The sequence below is a fragment of the Aricia agestis genome, chromosome 8 (genome assembly GCF_905147365.1).
Source record: "Aricia agestis chromosome 8, ilAriAges1.1, whole genome shotgun sequence".
NCBI classification, from domain to species: Eukaryota; Metazoa; Arthropoda; class Insecta; order Lepidoptera; family Lycaenidae; genus Aricia; species Aricia agestis.
The window spans coordinates 4,359,328-4,382,074 of NC_056413.1; the positions used below are offsets into that span (position 1 = coordinate 4,359,328).

General features: G+C 38.8%; 1 protein-coding gene across 2 annotated transcripts in view; it reads right to left on the reverse strand.

Moving 5' to 3' along the window:
* Nucleotides 1-10,521, reverse strand: part of LOC121729746 (acetylcholinesterase-like) — a 69,987-nt gene extending 59,466 nt beyond the window's left edge. For both annotated transcript variants that reach the window (XR_006035999.1, XM_042118363.1), the window contains exon 1: nucleotides 10,449-10,521. The gene's annotated coding sequence lies outside the window, so the exon portion shown is untranslated. The remainder of the gene's footprint in view (nucleotides 1-10,448) is intronic.
* Between the last annotated feature and the right edge of the window lie 12,226 nt (nucleotides 10,522-22,747).

A 22,747-nucleotide genomic window follows, 5' to 3' on the forward strand; every position in this document is an offset into this window, starting at 1 on the left:
TCCATAAAAACGGCCTGGGATATGACATCTAAATAGGTTCAGCAGTTTTAATGATAATTACAAACAGACACACTTTCACATTTATATTATTAGTAAGGATTATAAGCAACACTAGTCCTCCCACATATTATGTATGTAGGTAGCGAACACAACTAAATACCATTCCGACATACAATAAAAGTGAATTGGCCATTCGGATGTGGGCCACAAGACCTCTCTACTATAGCTCTCCAGCGAAATAGAAGAGATAATTATAGGCTTCATTAGACTGAGCCCTATAAAGTGGATTAGGCTGAGCAACGCGATGAAAATATGTTGATTCATGACATACATTTTACGTTCTGTGTTTAAAATGAAGATTTATTTAGCGGCTTTTTGCACCATCCGTATTAGTATTATAAATTAAATGCTGACGTGGGAGAGCCATGCTTCAGCACGAATGGGCCGGCTCGACCGGAGAAATACCACGTGCTCACAGAAAACTTACGTGAAACAGCGCTTGCGCTGTGTTTCGCCGAGTGAGTGAGTTTACCGGAGGCCCAATCCCCCACCCTTTTCCCTTCCCTACCCTCCCCTATTACCCTATTCCCTCTTAAAAAGCCGGCAACTCACCTGCAGCTCTTCTGATGCCGCGAGTGTCCATGGGCGCCAGAAGTTGCTTTCCATCAGGTGACCCATTTGCTCGTTAACCCCCATATTTCATAAAAAAATGAGAAAGTGTGTTACCTCTTTACGTCCAAACCGCTGAACCGATTTTTCTGGGTATGGAAATACTTTGAGTCACGGGAAAGAACATATTAGGCACTTTTAATTTTTTTTAAATATACGCCTTCCGCAATTTTGGCGCAATGGAATTGCGGGCGTCATCTTGTGGTCAATAAAATATATTGAACTCACGGTAATATATTATGTAATCTAAAATTCGTGAGACGGAGGAAGAGTTGACCGCCGGCGTGGCGTAGCAATATTATTTCCAGAAGTGATGTCAAAAACTTTAATATACTATTACAAACTATACCACTAGTTTTGACTCTACGAGGAAATTTTATATCTTTAAACGAGCAATTCTTGTATAATATATTCTTGTATAATTAATTGGAATCTCGGAATCGGCTCCAACGATTTTCATGAAGTTTAGTATATAGGGAGTTTCGGGGGCGATAAATCGATCTAGTTAGGAATCATTTTATTCGTGTTTTATCGAATACCGAGCACAGGTCGGTCAAATAGCTAGTATTTTTTTTTTATTAAATAAGGGGGCAAACGAGCAAACGGGTCACCTGATGGTAAGCAACTAACGTCGCCCATGGACACTCGCAACATCAGAAGAGCTGCAGGTGCGTTGCCGGCCTTTTAAGAGGAAATACGCTCTTTTCTTGAAAGTTTGCAGGTCGTATCGGTCCGGAAATACTGCTGGTGACAGTTCATTCCAGAGTTTTACAGTGCGCGGCAGAAAGTTACGCGAAAAACGCACTGTGGAAGACTGCCACTCATCAAGGTGATGAGGATGGTATGTTTTTCGCGTGGGACGATAGCGAAAAGTTGCAGGTGGTATGATTCCGAATAATTCCTCAGAGCACTCCCCGTGATACAACCGATAGAGGATGCAGAGTGAAGCTACATCTCGGCGTAATTCCACGGGGTCCAAGCTGTTTGAAACACTATGGCAGTCAACAATTCGAGCAGCCCTTCGTTGGATACGATCCAGAGGGAGTAGTTGGTATTTTGGCGCCCCTGCCCAGAGATGAGAACAATATTCCATATGAGGCCAAACCTGCGCCTTGTAGAGTTGTAGGCGTTGGTCCGGACTGAAGTACTGTCTCGCTCTGTTAAGAACACCAAGCTCCTTTGAGGCTAGTATTTATTTAATCTTGCTAAATTCGGCCTAGGCGGATTGTATACATCGGATGGAAATTTTTTAGGGTTCCGTACCCAAAGGGTATAAGCGAGACCCTATTACTGAGACTTCGATGTCTGTCCGTCTGGCCGTCTGTCTGTCTGTCCGTCTGTCTGTCTGTCTGTATCTCAAGAACCGCTTTAACTAGACTTCTGATTTTTTTAGAGATTGTGTATAATATCTGTTGCCGCTGCTACAACAAATACTGAAAATAAAATAATCTTAATATTAAAGGGGGGCTCTCATACAACAAACGTGATTTTTTTGGCCTTTTCGCTCAATATCAATAATAGCATCTGGGTAGGCATTTGAAATTTTCACAAAGGCCTTAGACATAATATATCTATGAACGCTTCACACCATGTCAGTCTGGCCCCGTGGTAAGTACCTGAAGGACTTGTGTTACGGGTACCAGACAACGGAAATATATTTAATACTTTTATACTATACATATATTTAAGATTTTTATTATATGATACACATATTTAATACATATCCATGACCCAGGAACTTTGAAAACTTTTTGTTCCGTCGGCGGGATTCGAACCCGTGACCCCCAGCTTGAGCTACCAACAGCCCACCAACTGAGCCACAGAGGTCGTCAAAATATGTACTTTAATAATAAATAATATTATTTAAATAAAATTCAAGTTTTAACATTGGGGGGGGGGCTCCCATACAAAAAACACATTTTTGGTGCTATTTTTGCTCTATATTGGTACGGAACCCATCGTGCACGAGTCCGACTCGCACTTGGCCGATTTTTTTCAATAAGCCTGTATACACTCAATCGCGAAGGCCTTTAAAATAAATATTCAAGAGTAAACTAAACAGGCCGCCCACGCATTACTCGCGCGTATTTTCGTACCCACCCACGCAAACGGGACCACGTGGCCGACCCCTAGTGACCTTTGAGACCATCACGTGGTCACGTGGTTTCTTAGTACTTAGACATAATCATCATCATTGAAGATGTGAATGGATGAATACGATAACAGTAAAGAAATTGCCGTTTTTTTATGAAATAAGGGGGCAAACGAGCAAACAGGTCACCTGATGGAAAGCAACTTCCGTCGCCCATGGACACTCGCAGCATCAGAAGAGCTGCAGGTGCGTTGCCGGCCTTTTAAGAGGAAATAGGGTAATAGAGGAGGGTAGGGATGGGAAGGGAAGGGAAAAGGGGAGGGTAGGAAAGGGAATAGGGTAGGGTAGGGATTGGGCCTCCGGTAAACTCGCTCACTCGGCGAAACACAGCGCAAGCGCTGTTTCACGCCGGTTTTCTGTGAGAACGTGGTATTTCTCGGGCCGAGCCGGCCCATTCGTGCCGAAGCATGGCTCTCTCACGTATATGCATAAATAGAGGCTTTAGGGCCCAAAAATATTTAAAATTAAAAAAAGGTATTAGCCAGGTGATGAAGTAGATAAGTTACAAGGTTTGTTCTATGGAAAAAAAAGAGTAAATATCAGTATGTTACAAAATTTTAAAGGACATAAGGATACTTTTTATCCTGAAAATATTTGAGGTTCCCGATCGATAAACGAATTTTGGCGCAACGGAATTGCAGGTTTCAGGAAGAATAAAATAAACATGCAGACAACATCAATTTGAGTAAATTTCTCGAAAAACAATAATAAAACAACACATAAAAGCAAACAACAGAGATCATAAAAAAGATGTAAAGTGCGAGTTATGGCGGATGACAAACATAAACCAAATGTATTATTTAATATTTAATCATACATTCATCTCAATAATTAATAATGTAAAATATATAATAACCATAATAAACCATAATAAACCATACAAATTATTACATTTGTAGATACGTTTTTGAAGTCAAAACTTTTTAACGGGCATTAATTAATGTACTTTTCAAAAATAAAACTGAACGAAAAGTAGTAATATGGAGGAGAAAATTTGCGGATATCAAATGAAAAGACCTATCTAGATTAGTTTCTTTTGTCACAACTACTTAATTTCATGGAAAACTTGCAGCTCTTGTCTACACGATTTCTATGAAACCGATTGTACTTATACATAACGAGCTTTTGCCCGCGGCTTCGCTCGCGTTAAGAAATATTATTATATACAAACTTTCATCCCCTATTTGAACCCCTTGGGGTTGGAATTTATCAAAATCCTTTCTTAGCGGATGCCTACGTTATAACATCTATCTGCATGCCAAATTTCAACCCGATCCGTCCAGTGGTTTGGGCTGTGCGTTGATAGATCACTATGTCAATCAGTCAGTCACCTTTGAGTTTTATATATATAGATTCTCACTTAAACTTCAAGATTTATGTAATCGTTTTACAATTCAATATCCGTCGCGAAATTGAACAATTATTCCAATGGTCGTAACTCGTAACATATGGACTAGTTTCGTTAATGAACAAAACACCTTACACCCCGTACTCAGTCCAATACTCAGGCCTACTAATAATCCGCTCTTACCGTTAAGAATATGCTCAAGATCATGATTGAGATGCTGTTTTAATAGATCTTGCTTGGGTACCTACAGTTCTTATCTGTGGCGTATCAGCTTAGTGCGAATGTATTAATTGTAAACGAAACTCGGCACTCAACCTGTGCTGTCAAACTGTACTTGAGAAGATGTTTCTTAGTTGCGGTCTAGCCTTGACTTATGAGCTATGAAAGTCTATGTCAAATTAATAATTAAAGACTTTCTTACCACGCTTACAACCTTCTTGACATTTGATGATTACAGTTTAAGTTTTTAATTTATTTAAATGAAGAGATAGACATAAAACTTATGGAGTTTATGTCAAAATATTTATAAAATTAAGAAACCATTAAAAGTCAATCAAGATCGTTATTGAGTAGAAAATTGAGAACGATATATGAATAATAAAGTACTTAATTATTAAAAGATTCTTTGTGCAGCTGAAATATACTGTCTAAGATTGTTACTGAGTAGGAGATTGAGAGCAGTTTATGAATACGAGCCTAACGGCCGTTCCCAATATTTGATCTATCTCTGGTTTTGCCCTACTAGAGATAGGAATGGCTCACATTAGACATTAGAGACATATATTTTATGTCAATTGTGAGCTATTCCTATCTCTAGTAGGGCAAAACCAGAGATAGATCAAATATTGGGAACGGCCGTAAGTCCATCGCACTCCTCCAATCCGGGGTCACGGTCTAAGTTTTCGTGACGTCAAATTGACGGGGAGTGAAAAGTTATTGAATATTAAATGTCACTCGTTATTAAATGGCTTACATCAATTTCAGCTCGGCGGGTAGCAATTATATTATCAATTTACATAACAACGCCGCTTTCATAAACAGGGAATGTCTTTGAAAAGGCGCGAAACGTTCTTCTTCTTCTTTTATGAGCTGGTTTTATTATTTGCCAACTGTCAACGGGATAAAAAGTGTGTTTAATTAGCTTTAGTAAACTTTGTGAAGCTCTAAATAGAAAAGATCGATCGTAGAATTTTTATAAAAAATATATAGATATTATTTTGTATGTTTAGAAAAGTATCTTGTGTTTTAAAAACTTTCTAATTGAGTCTTTTTTCGTATGAAAGTGTAACAAACAACCTTACATTTTCATACTACTAAGCATTAGGGACATATTGAACTTTAGTCCCATGAATAAAAAATCCACAATTCGACATAATGAAGCGCATATAAAATTCTCTATGTACTTCATCGATGCACCGATGTATATGGCCATCGTGCCAATGACAAGAATGCAAGTCAAGGCCGAGGATAATGGTGGGAAAATACACGCGAATCACTTTGACATTGACAGTTGACAGCAACGACATCAACCCCGAGTTCTATATTCAATTCAAATGTGGTAGAAGTTAGAACACAAGTGGTTTCTAAGTTTTTTTTATTGCAGTTTACCTTTTTTTAATTTAGAAAAAAGGACTTTAGTATAAAACAATAATGCCGTCTTTTTTTTAAATTTATCTTTTCGAGTACGTTGTTGATTGGTTATCGTTTTGACGTTAGCCAATCGAAAGCGCTAATATAGATGAACGCCTTTTAAAAAAAAGCTCTGAAACCGGGCTTTATTCTACATGTTGAATTCGTCTGAATATACGTTTTTTACAACATTTTATATCGCCACAATATAATTTACAAATAGTAGGTATTCTCCATATATTATGACGACCCGAATAAGCGATACAAGTTCCTGAAGATTTCAGATAACTTTAAAGAGCTAAAGAAATACGTATCACGCGGCGCATAATATTGTCTCTGTGTCTGGTTTGAAGAAAGCGTTGTTGAATATGTTGCAGTATTTTTTTTATTTAAACGGTCATTGATCCATCTTACATTATTGTTGTGGACATAACGATGAAAAGGCCGGCGAACATATTTTAGAAAGTTAAGTAGTGTATTTCTAAGATATTGTTAAAGTGAAATCGCCACATGTTCGGTCCCTTTGACTGTATTAGGTTCGTTAGTTAAAATTCGTTATTATTGTGTTCCTTAAAAATTAGTAACGAGTAAAGCTGTTTCTCTTAAAAAGTAATAAAGCATTGTCTTTGTCATAACAATAAAATATAAAGGATATTTAGGAACAGACGTTCGGCAATATCTGAGAAACTAGCGTGAGAATAGAATTTTAGAAAGCTAGCAGATGCTTAGTCTATTGTCTACGGTAGATTTATTTATTTGATTATTGGAATATGCAATGATATTCTATGTTACTAATATGTGTAAACTACAAATAAATAAAGACTAGGCTATCGTATGTAATATGGGACACCTTTGGGGTTAGATACGAATGTGATTAATTATTAAATGTGTTGTAGTATCTAGCTATAGGTTTTGAGTATAATAAAACGTTATGTATTCTTGTGTATTAATTTCCGCGATAGTAATTGTTGCTATGACTATTTCTTGCCACGTATTGTGTAATTCGTACGTTTAGAATCAGAGGGCAAGAAATACGAATAATGTGTATTAGTAGATGATTAATTAGTACATATCTGAATTAGATTTAATTTGTATAATGTATATTAATCTAAGACTCTGATCTGTGAGTCATGATATTATGTTACGTAGATTAAGAACATAATATCATGTTGTATTGCATATGTATTGAATAATTATTGTGTATGTAATTTGTATTGTGTAGTGCACAGTGCCATAGCAATGGGTAGGAAAGAGATAGGTGTACGCTGAAATGGTATCTCCGCGCGATAGAAATAAGGCGGGGGCTTCTGCGTATATCCCCGCACCGGGATAAGTGGGCGGGGTCTTCTCCCTCTGCGCTAGCGCATGGCGGGAGTGAAGCTTAGACGTATACATAGGCCGGTCGGCGTTGCGACGTGGCGTTGTGATAGTATAGTAATTGGGCATAGGACTCATACGGCAACTACGACTCGAGAAACTCTGATTTTGGTCAGAGAACACCATTCTTATCGGACGGATATAAATTGCTCCGATAGGTCAGATTACGGGTGTAACGAGTATAAATATTGAGTAGTCCGCCCTTTGCCTTGGTACAGTGCACAAAGTTTAATTTTGATATAATAAATCGAAGTGAAGAGTTAAAAGTGATTTAATTTAAGGTCATCAAAGCTCAAACATATATAGATATAAATATCAACAAAAATCATACAGTCCACAATAATTATCACAATTCACAACTGCAACTCCTGTAAGGATAGAGAGCGGGATTCAACTACGGAAGCCCTTTGATAAGAACCGACCCGCAACGAAATTAACCAGAAGAAAGAAGAATTCAAAATAGAAGTTTAAATTAATTAATTACAAAAAACTTCTCAGTTTCAATGATGCTGAATTATGGCTAAGAACACTCTCGACCACATAAGGAGCCTTTAAAGAACACACATAGATGCGTCAAACCTATATCAGCCTTCATGTTACGCTACTGTATGTACTTTTACTGTGGTAGCACCCTGTACAACGATACATTATATACAGCTGTACACGCATATGTTTGTGTGGACAGCCTCCGGGCTTTCGTCTCGACGTTTTCATGTTTTTTTTTTCGTTTCGGATTTATATTGATATGAAAAAATGTACACTGTTGTTACATGTATACCGTCAGAGAAATTGATTCATAGCCACACGTAATTTGGTCGAGTTATATCAAGTCGAGCTGATACACCACGGTCCACGACTAATATTGACTTGTCCTAACCTGACTAAATAACGATGGTATGTTAGCTTACTAAGGCAAGACCGCACTAAAACGATACGACATGAGTACATGACGCGACACCTCCCATAAGACTGACGTTGTTTGTCAGTTCTATGGAACGTGAACGTGCGTAGTGCGGTCTCACCTTTAAACATAAAGGTACAAGTTGGACCCAAGCGACACGCGACAACTGCAGACAACTTGTCGTCGCGACACTACTGGGTTCTATGAAATACCCTCCGTAGCAAGCGACACGAAGCTAGCGGCACTTTTTCATAGAAATACATCGAAACTAGTAGTGTCGCGACGACACGTCGTCTGCTGCCGCTCCATGTAGCGGGCTTCCAACTCGTACCTCTAAACTGCTTTGCATAATATTATCTTCAAGTTCAAGCAAGCCCAAATTAAACGTGGTTCAGTGGTGTAAAGTCTTAGAGGTCGTGGATTCAAAGTCTTTCTGAGAGTGGAATTTTAGTTAAGGACAGTGCAGACCTGATTGTGTAAAAGATGTATCAGATGGTAAAAAAATGCTTACGCCTGGTATCTGGCTGAATGTTTTTTTTTTATGAAACAAGGGGGCAAACGAGCAAACGGGTCACCTGATGGAAAGCAACTTCCGTCGCCCATGGACTCTCGCAACATCAGAAGAGCTGCAGGTGCGTTGCCGGCCTTTTAAGAGGGAATAGGTGAGGGTAAGCAAGGGAATAGGGTAGGGGATTGGGCCTCCGGTAAACTCACTTACTCGACGAAACATAGCGCAAGCGCTGTTTCACGCCGGTTTTCTGTGAGCCCGTGGTATTTCTCCGGTTTAGCTGGCCCATTCGTGCTGAAGCATGGCTCTACCACGTAAAAAAAAAAAAAAAAAAAAGTGTGTCGGTAATCTGTCTGTTATAAATACTCTTGCTATGTTACTGATGCTATAACCTATGTTATATCCGTTACTGGTGTTATAGCCAAAACCATTAGACGAGATAAAACTAAGGAATAAAATAAAAAATCGACAAACGAGCGTTTTCATCTTACGAATTTGATTACAGCCTTAATTTACTAGACAAAACCAGCTGATGATAGTGAACTTTTTAAACTCTCGATCATGGCTTTCAAACAAATAAAACTAGATCAAAATAAGTCCAGGCGTTTATACGGGATAACCAGACAAACAGACAATTCATACTTATAACAGGCCTCAGTTTTCATCGGAATTTAAAAAAGGATTGCTTCAAAAAGGGCTTTCCCATGTATTATGTACCTTCGTACCCTTCTATATTCGGGCCTGCACAACCTTTTTTTGGGCACTTGGTGCACAAATATGGGACAATGGGAATTAAAAGCTATAATATAGCGGGTAAAGAACCTTTTAAAATAATAAGAATTGTTGAAAAAATTTGTTCTACGGCTGCCGTACTAAAATACTAATGATATGCGAAAATGTTGGTCTGTTTCCGATTTTATGAAATTGGTATGGAGATACTTTGAATCCCAGGAATGACATAGAAATAAATAAATAAAATAAACGTTTATTCAGTAATCTGGACATTACACGAAGTACATAGGATATATATCATTAGAAATAAAACTAAAATAAAATATGTAAAAAGTTATATCAAAGTATAATTTAAGATAATAAAATTTAATAAAAATTAAGATTGATGATTAACCGGGTAAGTGAAAAAGTAGTATAGCTAAAACCTTTAATATAATGAATCATTAAAAATCTTATTATTTGAATACTAAATCATGATATGACGACCGAAAGCTCGAACAATTCATGAAAACATAGACCGTGACTCTTATCAGATATTTCCTAGGCAATAGACGTTTTGAACCTAAACTACCGAGCTCTTTGTACGAGTGGCTTTTTATATACGTCGCAATAATATTAATGCTATGCCGAATAAGCTATGGTATTATCATAGCTTATTCGGGCATTATTAATTCTCAGATTTAATGCTATAAAAATTTGCGAAAATTGAGTTGATATAAATAGTCTTTCTTGCCTTGGTTATCTCGCCGCTAAGACTCAGAAGGCTATTGAAATTCACGGAACACAACATATTCCCATTCGTACCGACATAGAAATACCAACGGAAATATTCCCATCGAGTCAGTTATATTAGAACCTATAAACGCTGAATATAAAGCGCAATGACACAAAAGAATTTATATGAGACTACGAAATGAACGCGGCTTAGTATTCTCGCCGGGCTGGACCCATTCTTTACCGTCGTGCTGTTTATTACCCGGGACAAGTTTACAAGGCCCGGGACAGAACGTTCTAGACTTTAACTATTCGACTATCGAGTATAATTTGCGCAGTACCCCGCGGGCGTCTTTGGCGTACCGCTACGCATGTACTGACAGGCGAAAAATCGCGTAAATTTTGTTTATCGCCTTACCTGGGTATAGACGTCTCGTTCGCACGGCTTGAAGGTCGGCTGCGGTGCTCCGCTACGTGCGGCCGGCGCGGAGGCTACGGACTGACTGGGCCCGGGAGCCTCGCCTCCCCCCGCCGCGCCGCACCCCCGCGCCGCCCGCGCGGATAAACAACGTGCAGTAGGCCCGATCTGTACTCCTCCTGTACGCACACACCCCCGGCGACGCGATCCCCCGCCGCCCGTCCGTTGCGCGTTTTCCTCCCCCGAATTTCCCACTTCCACTCACAATCGGCAGTGTATGCGTAGGTGACGCACTACAATCACGGGGGCTCGTTTCTCGATAGTCTACCGTTATAGATTTTGGATTTGAGTAGTATTAGCAATCGCCGGTTGTGACGTTTCGTAAATTTGACCTTGTTCCTGGCCTGTTCAAACACGATAAGGATGTTTTCCCGTCGGCCGAGAGCCGGGGCCTTTATAAAAACAATAAAGCTTTTGTGAAAAAATCATTAGGTGCGAGTCGGTTCGATTCATGCTGGTTCCGTAGCACCTGGCTACGGCGTAGCCTTCTCGTAGCACACTCGTAGCGTACGAGTAATTAAATATTAGCTTTGTCCACACTGTGCCTTTTTCTGTTCGTCAAGGGCATGCGTTATAGCGCAGTCAACAAACGTGAGGCATGCCCTCTGACCGTATCCAAAAAATAAAAATGACAATGTTGGCGTTGCGTTCGTTGACGCATTCAATTATTGAATGCGTCAAAACGAAAGTTGAATGAAAGAAGATGACGAAAATTGAAGACGAAAGCGCATAGTGTGGACATAGCTTTTAATAAGATTTGGTTTCTGATAATGATATGCTTACTTAATCCATACTTCCATACTAATATTATAAATGCGAAAGTGTGTCTGTCTGTCTGACGTTACTTCTTCAATACCGAACCGCTGAGCCAATTTTGTTGAAAATAGGTATGGAGCACTTTGAGTCCCAAGAAAGCACATAGTATACTTTTTACTTTGAAAAAATGTAAAGTTCTCGCACGATAAACGAATTTTGTCAAAAAGGAGTTGCAGGCACTAACTACTTCTAAATCCCTTTATGATAAATATATCACTTTAAAGCAATTGCTAATTACCAAAAGGGTATAGGTTAAAAAGCCCTCATAAAGCTGCAGGCTGCAGGCCGCAGCAGTATCACTTTGCAGCAGTACTAATTGAAAGAAAGAAATAATGTCTTCAAAGGAACCCTAAAATCTGCTTAGGTATAACGACTTATTTTGCTAACGTTACAACTTATTTTCTAAGCCTTTCTCAATACGTACGTAATATTATGTTTGCACAATTTCATCATCAATGCTTCAACCATTCATAATTAATGATCGTTAATATGTTAAATTCCCTAGTACAACTTTAAGAGCCTGTTTCATCACTTCATGACAGATAGAGTATGGAGCATCTGTCAAATAAGTTGTGGATAGATATCCGGCACTTTATCAGGAAGTGATGAAACAGGCCCTAAACCTTTTACACGGAATATCCAATAGCCTTTTTTTTTAACCGACCTCAAAAAAGGAGGTTATCAATTCGACGCGCATGTATGTAATATTTCGAGAACTGTCCAGTTTAAACGAGCAATTCTTGTATATATATATATATATATATATATATATATATATATATATATATATATATATATATATCTAGCTAGGAATCATTTCAAGAAAATGTCATTTTCATCGGTCAAACACCTAGTGTTAATTTATAGCAGCTTCTGAACAAATGTTCCAAATTTCAAAAGTGTATGTATGTACGTATGTATGTATGTATTTATGTATGTATGTTTTTATGTTTATGCACGCATATCTCCGGAACTACAAGTCTGATTTAAGTGATTCTTTTTTGTTGTACTAGGTATTGTTCATCTTAGGGAATACTGCAAGTTTCATCAAAATCGGTTCCGTAGTTTTTGAGGTAGGGAATTTCAATTCTTAATTACGTACAATTTGAAGTCGATTTTATCTTTTTAAAATACTATTATTATTGATAAAGATCGATTCTCAAAGGACTTATATCATTGTGTCTGAAACGACAACGCCTGTCAAAAGATCTTCCGTTGAGGCTCAGCAATAAGCATATCCCCGTGTATGGCAAAAAATCGTTTAGTGGTAACCTACGTATAATAAATACTATAGAAGAGTACAGTACTCCTAAATTAATAATGCGCATGCAAATCTTCGCTAATTATATTATTGTCGTAATCACTAACGGCCGTTCCCAATATTCGATGGTCATGCGTCGCGGCCGTGCCTCACGTTCGCTGTTGACTGCGCTATAACGCATACCCTTGACGAACAGAAAAAGGCACAGTGTGGACAAAGCTAAGTGCTATAACTCACCGAGAAGCCATCGCAGCGTTACCATGGTAACGTCCAAGCAACGTCAGGCACCTCTACGTCGCTGCAAAGCGCTGTTTTTCTTAAAGTTAAGTTTAAAACAGCGCTTGCAGCGACGTCTTCCGACGCTCAGGAAATACGACCGTGGCCGAAAAATTACAAAAATTTCTATGCGCCTTATCACTTGCTTTGGGAGCACTGTAACTAGGCCGAACAGTTGTTCCACGAAATGCATACTTTTACCAAGTGCACAGACGTATTGACCTGTTCTTTCCTCTGGACTAGGCCGACTATGTTGCGAGCCATATGCGCTTGGGCAAACATACGGACATTTAAAAATCTTGTCCCAGACCCTACAGCATTTGAAGATTGGTTACATCTCTCCGAAAATACTGTTTAATCGTCCAAAATGGATGCAAAGGCTTTTGGCACTTTCGTGTGTAGCTTTTGTACTTTTAGTTGATTACCAAACTGGATAGGTCCTACAATTTTTCTTGTCTAAGCGAGACAGTACTTCAGTCCGGACCAACGCCTACAACTCTACAAGGCGCAGGTTCGGCCTCATATGGAATATTGTTCTCATCTCTGGGCAGGGGCGCCAAAATACCAACTGCTCCCTCTGGATCGTATCCAACGAAGGGCTGCTCGAATTGTTGACTGCCATAGTGTTTCAAACAGCTTGGACCCCCTGGAATTACGCCGAGATGTAGCTTCACTCTGCATCCTCTATCGGTTGTATCACGGGGAGTGCTCTGAGGAATTGTTCGGGATCATACCACCTGCAACTTTTCGCTATCGTCCCACGCGAAAAACATACCATCCTCATCACCTTGATGAGTGGCAGTCTTCCACAGTGCGTTTTTCGCGTAACTTTCTGCCGCGCACTGTAAAACTCTGGAATGAACTGTCACCAGTAGTATTTCCGGACCGATACGACCTGCAAACCTTCAAGAAAAGAGCGTATTCCCTCTAAAAGGCCGGCAACGCACCTGCAGCTCTTCTGATGTTGCGAGTGTCCATGGGCGACGGTAGTTGCTTACCATCAGGTGACCCGTTTGCTCGTTTGCCCCCTTATTTAATAAAAAAAAAGGTACTATTGCATAGCGTTTATCATGGGATTTGAGCGTGGCAACCGAATCAAGAACATCTGACCGGCACAGCGATGCAACATTGCCGTGCATCGTCTTACATCGTTTCAGTTCGGCAGACTTCGGCACGATGTTTGTATGCCTGCGACTAGACTATATTAAACTAGATGACGCCCGCAACTGCGTTGCGCCAAAATTCGTTTATCGCGCGGTAGTCGTACATTTTTCCAAGATAAAAACTATCCTGTCTGTCTTTTACCTCTTCACGCTCAAACCGCTGAACCGATTTTGCAGAAATTTGACATGGAGATATTTTGAGTCCCGAGAAAGGATATACTTTCTCGGGACTCAAAATATCTCCATGTCAAATTTCTGCAAAATCGGTTCAGCGGTTTGAGCGTGAAGAGGTAAAAGACAGACAGACACACTTTCGCATTTATAAAATTAGTATGGATAGGTACTATGTAATAGCGTTACCGCGGCAATCCCCGTGTGCTACACGTATTTTTTTTTATTTTAGCAACTGGAACCATACTTAACAGGGCAAATATATGTCTACTGTTCTATACTGTATTGTATTTCGATGTATATAGGCCTTGTACACAATAGTGGAGATCCCATATCTAAACGACAGTCGTAAATCCACGCGATTGTATCTTCGACCGTGGCCTAATCGTTGTCTGTACACGAGAGGGTTGAGGTTCGATTCTTAGATATTCTGTAGTCTATAGAAAATTAATAATAAATATTGTATCCATTTATGGATACAATATTTATTATTAATTTTCTTGGCTTTATTATTTAAAAGCACAAAATTTCTAAGTATTTATACTTAGAAATTTTGTGCTTATACTTATTTATACTTAGAAATTTTGTGCTTTTAAATAATAAAGCCGAAAGATCTTGTGGCTACAGATTGGCATCTAGGTTTTATTTTTTAGATGGCTAGGATGTCATGCCACTCATAATAATGAGGGTTTTTAATATTCCATTCGCCGCCAGGTGCCGCTATGTAGCCTAAGAGCCAGTTCATACGGCGCGTTGCGTCCACGCAGCGCTGCCGTATAGCTTTGTCCACACTGTGCCTTTTTTGTTCATCAAGGGCATGCGTTATAGCGTAGTCAACATCGCACGTGAGGCATGCCCGCGACGCTATGACACTTTTCTTTCCAACGCGGGTGCATTTTGACGCATCAATTATTATTGAATATGCCAAACGAAAGTTGAATAAAAAGATGATGACGAAAATTGAAGATGAAATTGCATAGTGTGACATAGCTTTTGACGCATAGCCGGCCACACGGATGCTGCGTCATCGCAGCGATATTACGAAGCAGTCTTAACGGTTATTTGCGTCTTAACGGTTTTTCTCGGGGGCTGCTGTCCGTCATATTATGTGCGTTGCGACGACGCAGTGCGCCGTGTGACACCTTGGTTATTTGTATGTAAAACAACGCAACGGCAGCGCTGCGTCGACGCAACGCTGACGCAACGCGCCGTGTGGACTGGCTCTTAAAGTCTATGTCAAACCGCTGTCATATGTCACAATATAGCTGTCACATGTCACGATATAGCTGTCATTACATGCAGAGGCGGCGTAAGGCGTGGGCGGCGGTGGAGCGCAAGCGGCCTTGCGGTCCTAGGGGCCTCGCGTCCCTTGGACAGCGCGTTTTTTTAGGATTTACGAGTATCAAAAAATCTTTCAACAAAATTCGTTTTCTTTCATCATCCATCAGGGGGCCTCGCAAAATATGTTTTGCCCACAAAAAATTAAGGTCTTGCACCGCCACTGATTACATGTTGATTTGATACGATAGACCCCAAGGCTACATAGTGGCACCTGATGACGAATGGAATAACTAAAACCCTCATTACGTCGTCCTTTTTTTTTTTATTCGGGCTACTGGTAAAATTATAAAATGACACTAACAGGGCGACGTGGATGTACTACAACTATCTCCCAAATCAAGTGAAACTACAAAATGGTCACGCACTTTTAATGTCTAGACGTCAACCTCATTTTACGTGGGGAAATCTTTTTTAGATTCCTGGTATCCACCGGAGCATATCAGAGTTACTCAGTGAACTGTAAAAGTAAAACATCGCGATTTTTACTAATACTAGATCCAGAACTCCATCGCTCGGGAAACTCACATTTTGTGGGATAAAAAGTATCCTATGTCCTTTCCTGGGACACAAAGTATCTCCATGCCACAGCAAAATCGGTTCAGCGGTTTGGACGTGAAGATGTAACAGACAGACATACACACTTTCGCATTTATAATATTAATAAAGTATAAAATATGGATTCTTAATAGACGATGTTTTCAAGCATGATTCCGCAATGTTTTATTTTAGGACGAAAAATATAACAAAGTTTAACACATAGTCACGTCATTATATATATACTAGCTGTCCCGGTGAACTTCGTGTCACTTTAAAACCTTCCCTGGACTTTAACGAATATTTTAAGACTAAAATTAGCCCAATACATTCAGCCGTTTTCGAGTTTTAGCGTTACTAACACAATTGAAAATCCATTTTTATATATATACGAGCTTTTGCCCGCAGCTTCGCTCGCGTTAAGAAGGATAATTATATACAAACTTTCATCCCCTATTTGAACCCCTTGGAGTTGGAATTGATCAAAATCCTTTCTTAGCGGATGCCTACGTCATAACATCTACCTGCATGCCAAATTTCAGCCCGATCCGTCGAGTGGTTTGGGCTGTGCGTTGGATAGATCACTTTAGTCAATCAGTCAGTCAGTCACCCTTGAGTTTTATATAATATATAGATATAGATAGATGTTATCTAGTATCTACATAGTACATACCACATGTATGTGCATTGTGCAATGTGCATGATACATGAGTCTTGCTGTTCACATCCCGTTGCTCCTCAAAGCGGTGATTGGCTTTGTAACTGGATGCGCTGGTATTCGGCATACAATGTTAGGCTCCGACTAGACCGGCGACTGTGAACATCGTCTAAACGTACTACACAAGGTAAAAGCCGAGCTGTGTGAGGGCTCGCGTCGTTACCCTGCGTGGTAATAATCTTTAAGGCAGTTTTGTTTTATATTTTAATAGTAACCAAACCTTGACTGATGATAACACATCTACATATAAATAGAAATTTCTATATAGGCGTGATAGTTTTTCCGTAAAGTGTACTACAAAAGTGCTCAGGTTGTGGGATATACTAGGGCTCGCTTTGCTCGCCCTGACAAGATAGGGAATTAACAATTCTATACTTTAATATTAATATAAAGTGGAAGAGTTTGTTCGTTTGTTTGTTTGGACGCGCTAATCTCAGGAACTACTGGTCCGATTTGAAAAATTATTTCAGTGCTAGATAGCCCATTTATCGACGAAGGCTATAGGCTATATTTTATCACGCTAAGACTAATAGGAGCGAAGAAATAGAGGAACATGTGGAAAAAACGGGGGAAAATTATTTGAAAGGGCTTATTTGAACGCGCTTATCTCAGGAACTACTAGTCCGATTTGAAAAATGCTTTCAGTGTTAGATAGTCCATTTATTGAGAAAGACTATAAGCTATACTTTATCAAAATGTGGAAAAATGGGGGGAATTATTTGAAAGGGCTTATCTCACGAACTACTGGAGCAATTTTTATGTTATTTGGTACAGATAAGAAGTAGACCACGTGAAGGATCATAAGCTATTTTTTGTGGACTAATTTATCTGTGAAACATAATATACGTAACGTCCAGTAAATAAATAAAAATAGTTTTATTTCGGCGTAGACTTGAATCAAATCTTTTCAGAAAGTGTACGTGATGAGTTGATGACTGATGACCTACCACCGGTTCGGGAACTAACCCGGCGAGAAGAACCGGCGTAAAAAACTCGCAAGTTAAAGAACTTATTTTGCATTTTTTGAAACTTTAGTTGTATTGACAAGATAAGATAAAGGGAGAGGATAAAGAACAGTTTTCATACCGGAAAATGTATGATTTCTTGAACTAATTACGGTACGACGAATTTTCAGACAACATTATACTTTTCCATAACTAGGGTGATGTAACGTTTTTAGGAAATATGTTACTTTTATCCCGAAATTTTGCGAGATGAAGTTGCGGGTGTTATCTCTAAATTAATAAATATTGAAGTCAATTTATGTAAAAGTAAAGCTATTTGGAGCTATTTCGTTTTATAAGGCATTTTATTTTTTGTAGAAAAGATTTGAAAATAAGTAAAGTAAGACTCATTTTTAGTCCACTTTGGTTCCTGGTACCTGACCAGGTGTCACACTTAGAGCTACACAAATTCCCAGGTATTCTAAGTACACGAGGCACTACTACTCGTAATAACCTATGGTTTCATCCATCAGAGAGTAAGTTATGTCTTATCCTTCTGGGATCCAGGTCTAATATATTAATACGTGGGAGAGCCATGCTTCGGCACGAATGGGCCGGCTCGACCGGAGAAATACCACGTTGTCACAGAAAACCGGCGTAAAACAGCGCTTGCGCTGTGTTTCGCCGAGTGAGTGAGTTTACCGGAGGCCCAATCCCCTAACCTATTCCCTTCCCCTCCCTACCTTCCCCTGTTCCCTTCCCTTCCCTCCCCTATTACCCCATTTCCCTCTTAAAAGGCCGGCAACGCACTTGCAGCTCTTCTGATGCTGCGAGTGTCCATGGGCGACGGATGTTGCTTTCCATCAGGTGACCCGTTTGCTCGTTTGCTCCCTTATTTCATAAAAAAAAGGACTATTTTGAATGCATTCATGTATGTACTAACCCACGAAAAAATTACGTTTTGAGTTAATATGAATGCAGTTATGTTCTTTACATTATAGAAAAAGACAGCATTTAAAAAATGCAGGGAAGGTTTATATAGTTTATATTATGACGCGTATAATGGCTAAGGCAAAACAATGCTCGGTGGGTCAGCTAGTAGAATCATAATCGTGTTTTAATTTGCGCAGCTATCGAACGCACTGCGGCAGCATGCGGCCATTACAACTGTATGCAATGGAAACCCTCCACAGCTTACAACTAGTGACAACAATACATTCTTGAAAGCCACCAAAGACATAATTGGCACGTTAGGGATCCGTAGAGGTAAAATGGAACCTTTTTTTGGATGGGGATTAAATGCTTTACGCATCCTTGGCGGGTTGGGGACATTGGCCATAATGTAGACAGTAGGACTCACTAGTAGGGTTTACACACAAAACTCCTATGGACCATAGGGTTCCACCTATGAAGTGACCTATGGGCTATGGAGCACCATAAGATATGGTGCTCCACTCCCCGCGTTGCGGGTAAGTTAAAAACCTACCGCAACTTTACCAGAAAAATGGACTCTATCTTACAAGAATTTTGCGGCTCTTGGGTGACTTAATCATTTAAACGGTGTATTTGTATGCAAGAGATGTCCATCAAGTGATACAAAGCGGCTTTATTTCCAAAATAATATTAGTAATTGTTGTACAATCAGTAAAATCAGCATAAAATAAATGTTTTAAAGGTTATTTTTGCATATTGGCACAATAGATGCAGTTACAAAAACCATATTAAAGAATCACTTTGTACGAAGCCCTTCTGACGCGAGTCAAAAGTTAAAAGGAACAAATTCGCTTAATCATCTTATATATAAAATTCTCGTGTCACAGTGTTAGTCCGCATACTCCTCCGAAACGGCTTTACTGATTTTAACCAAATAGTATATGCATATTCAGCAAAGAGAATGTTGATTATATAATAGTAAATTATTACAACGTCGAGACTGACGGCGACCATTGTTTGTGCGACGGGATAGCGATGGACGTTGCCACGGTGACATACTTATTTAGTCACTTCAATAAAATAATACGGGTGAAATACTTTATATGGCAAAGAAACGTTTGCCGGGACAGCTAGTAACTACTAAAATTATGGATAGTTACTACTAATTAGTATTTAGTACTAAATACTAATTAGTAGTAACTAGTATTTAGGAACATTCCCTTAAATCCTATCTTGACTGCAATTACCATGTTCTTCAATCCTTTCTAAAAAAGTCACTGATAATTGTATCAATTGAGTAATATCCCTAAACGAACTCCAACAAAAATAGTCATTATTATCGTCTCAACTCCAACATTATCTCGTACTTATAACTTTTCTTTGGCAGGTACTGCGTAATTTAAAGATTATACCACTAATTACATCTTCTTTATCAATTTAAACTCGACTACTATATATCTAAGGTTTCAATTCGTTTGAGCAGGAACGCGGTTTAAGATGGCACCTATTCAAGCCTGCGACCTCCTCTGAAATTTAATTAGAATTCTCGGGGTATTCCCTCATAAAGATTTGGAGATTAAAGACTTTTTGGCGGTATTTTAAATGTGATTTTTATGGAATGAGGATGGGAATTTCACTTGAGGGAAAGTAATATGCGTCGTCATCATCACTATTATAGTGATTAGTGATGTATCAGCCCTCTAAAAATTAAAAGGATATATTTTTTTAACCGACTTCATTAAGCGACTTCAAAAAAGGAGGTTACCAATTCGACCCGTATGTATGTTATATTTCCGGAACTTCCCAGTTTACGTATATGTTGGTCTATATTAGCGTCTGAACAAATGTACCTAATTTCAAAAGTGTATGTATGTATGTATATTTTTATTTTTGTGTTCGCATATTTCCGGAACTGCAAGTCCGATTTAAGTGATTCTTTTTTATTGTACTACCTACTTACTGGTATTGTCTGCAAGTTTCATCAAAGTCGGCTTAGTAGTTTTGGAGATAGGGAATTTTAATTCTTAGTTACGTGCAATTTTGAAGTCGGTTTTATCTTTTTAAAATACTATTATAAATTAAATCCTAATCAAATATTTTCAAAAGGCTCTACCCACTGCATGTTGACATAGTACCGGTTTGTTCGGGAACTAATCCGTCAAGAAGAACCGGCATGAAAAACTCGTACTGGGCTGCCTCTAAGTGTTTCCATAAAAAGTGGGTTTTTTTTTAAGAAAAAAATTGATCTTAATTTCAAAGATGTTACAAAAAATCAACGCACACAATTAATGTATCCTGTATTCACCAACATGTAACCAAAAAAATCGCAAAAAAAAAAAAATCTTATAGCGCTGCTACATTTACTGTGAACTCTATCATATTTTAAGGAAACATTACACACCCTTAAGTAGTATCACTTTGTTTTGTCACACTCTGTATGTTGTATAAACTCTACAAACTTCTACAATAACATAGATGTAGCGTCAACATAATATAGACTGCTATAATTTTAGTCCCATGATATCGACACTGGAAAGGAAAAGTCGCTGAAGCGCCATTTTGGTCATATAGAGTTATATATATATTTGGAATCAACAGATTTTTCTGCGTCGAATGATCGGGGTTTCAAAGCAATCAGAGTAATTTTGTGGTCAGTTAGCAAAATGAAAATTGGCATTATTTTATAAATGTTGTCACTGAACGACGCTCAAAACGGTCTTTTTTACATTAGCATTACATGTAGCTTAAGTTATTTTTCCATTACTTATTTGGAGCATGAATAACACTTAAGCGATTATTCCACTAGCTCGTATTGTTTACTATGGCGCATCAGCAATTTTTGCTTTCTCTCAAAAGTTAAGCTATGGTGGTTAAGCGAAAAGGTCCTCTGGTTATTTCAATAAAGATATTGTTAAGTCAAAAGTGTCTACTGATAAGAGGAAAATGCTGCGTTTTAATCATTTTTACCTGTATATTTTTTTAGTTTATGTGATGTCAGATATTTTAATCGAATATAGATAGCATTAATCGAAGTGACAATAGCGAAAATAATGCTAAATTCAAGACGTTATAAATGGACTTCAGAGATTTATTACTGTATCACCCAAGTAACAAAGTTCTCCTATAGTCCTTTGAGTGGAGAGCCATGTATTGGCACGAATGGGCCGGCTGGATGAAATGAAATGAAAAATATTGATTTCTAAGTAGGTTAACAAAGTTGCGCTGTGTTTCGCCGAGTGAGTGAGTTTATCGGAGGCCCAATCCCCTACCCTATTCTCTTACCTACCCTCGCCTATACCCTTCCCTTCCCATCCTTACCCTCCCCTATTACCCTATTCCCTCTTAAAAGGCCGGCAACGCACCTGCAGCTCTTCTGATGCTGCGAGTGTCCATGGGTGACGGAAGTTGCTTTCCATCAGGTGACCCGTTTGCTCGTTTGCCCCCTTATTTCATAAAAAAAAGATAGTCGGCAATTTTCTTCCGACGCCCATGGACTGCGAGTGTCCATGGGCGACGGAAGTTGCTTTCCATCAGGTGACCCGTTGGCTCGTTTGCCCCCTTATTTCATAAAAAAAAAAAACTTTGGACACTTATAGTTTTCAAGAAACCTTTATATAGATATTAAGACTATAACAGCTTTCGAGTGCCCACAATAATACCAATTAGTATACTACTGCATAATTAATAATTAAAGTATAAGATTTATTTAATAATTATGCAGTTAACTTTCACTCAAAAATTTCTCTGACTATAATTTTCTTTGACTAAAAAAGTATAATAGGACTTAATTAATTATATAAGGTATAACGTTGTTGTTTACCACGTATTTTTAGGGTTCCGTATCCAAAGGGTAAAAACGGGACCCTATTACTGAGACTTCGATGTTTGTTTCCGTTCGTTCGTTCGTCCGTTTGTCCGTCTGTATCCAGGCTGTAACTCAAGAAAGGTAATAGCTAGAGAGTTGAAATTTTCACAGATTATGTATTACTGTTGCCGCTGTAAGAACAAGTACTAAAAACATAATAAATTGAATATTTAAGGGGGGCTCTCATACAAGAAACGTGATTTTTCAAACATTTTTT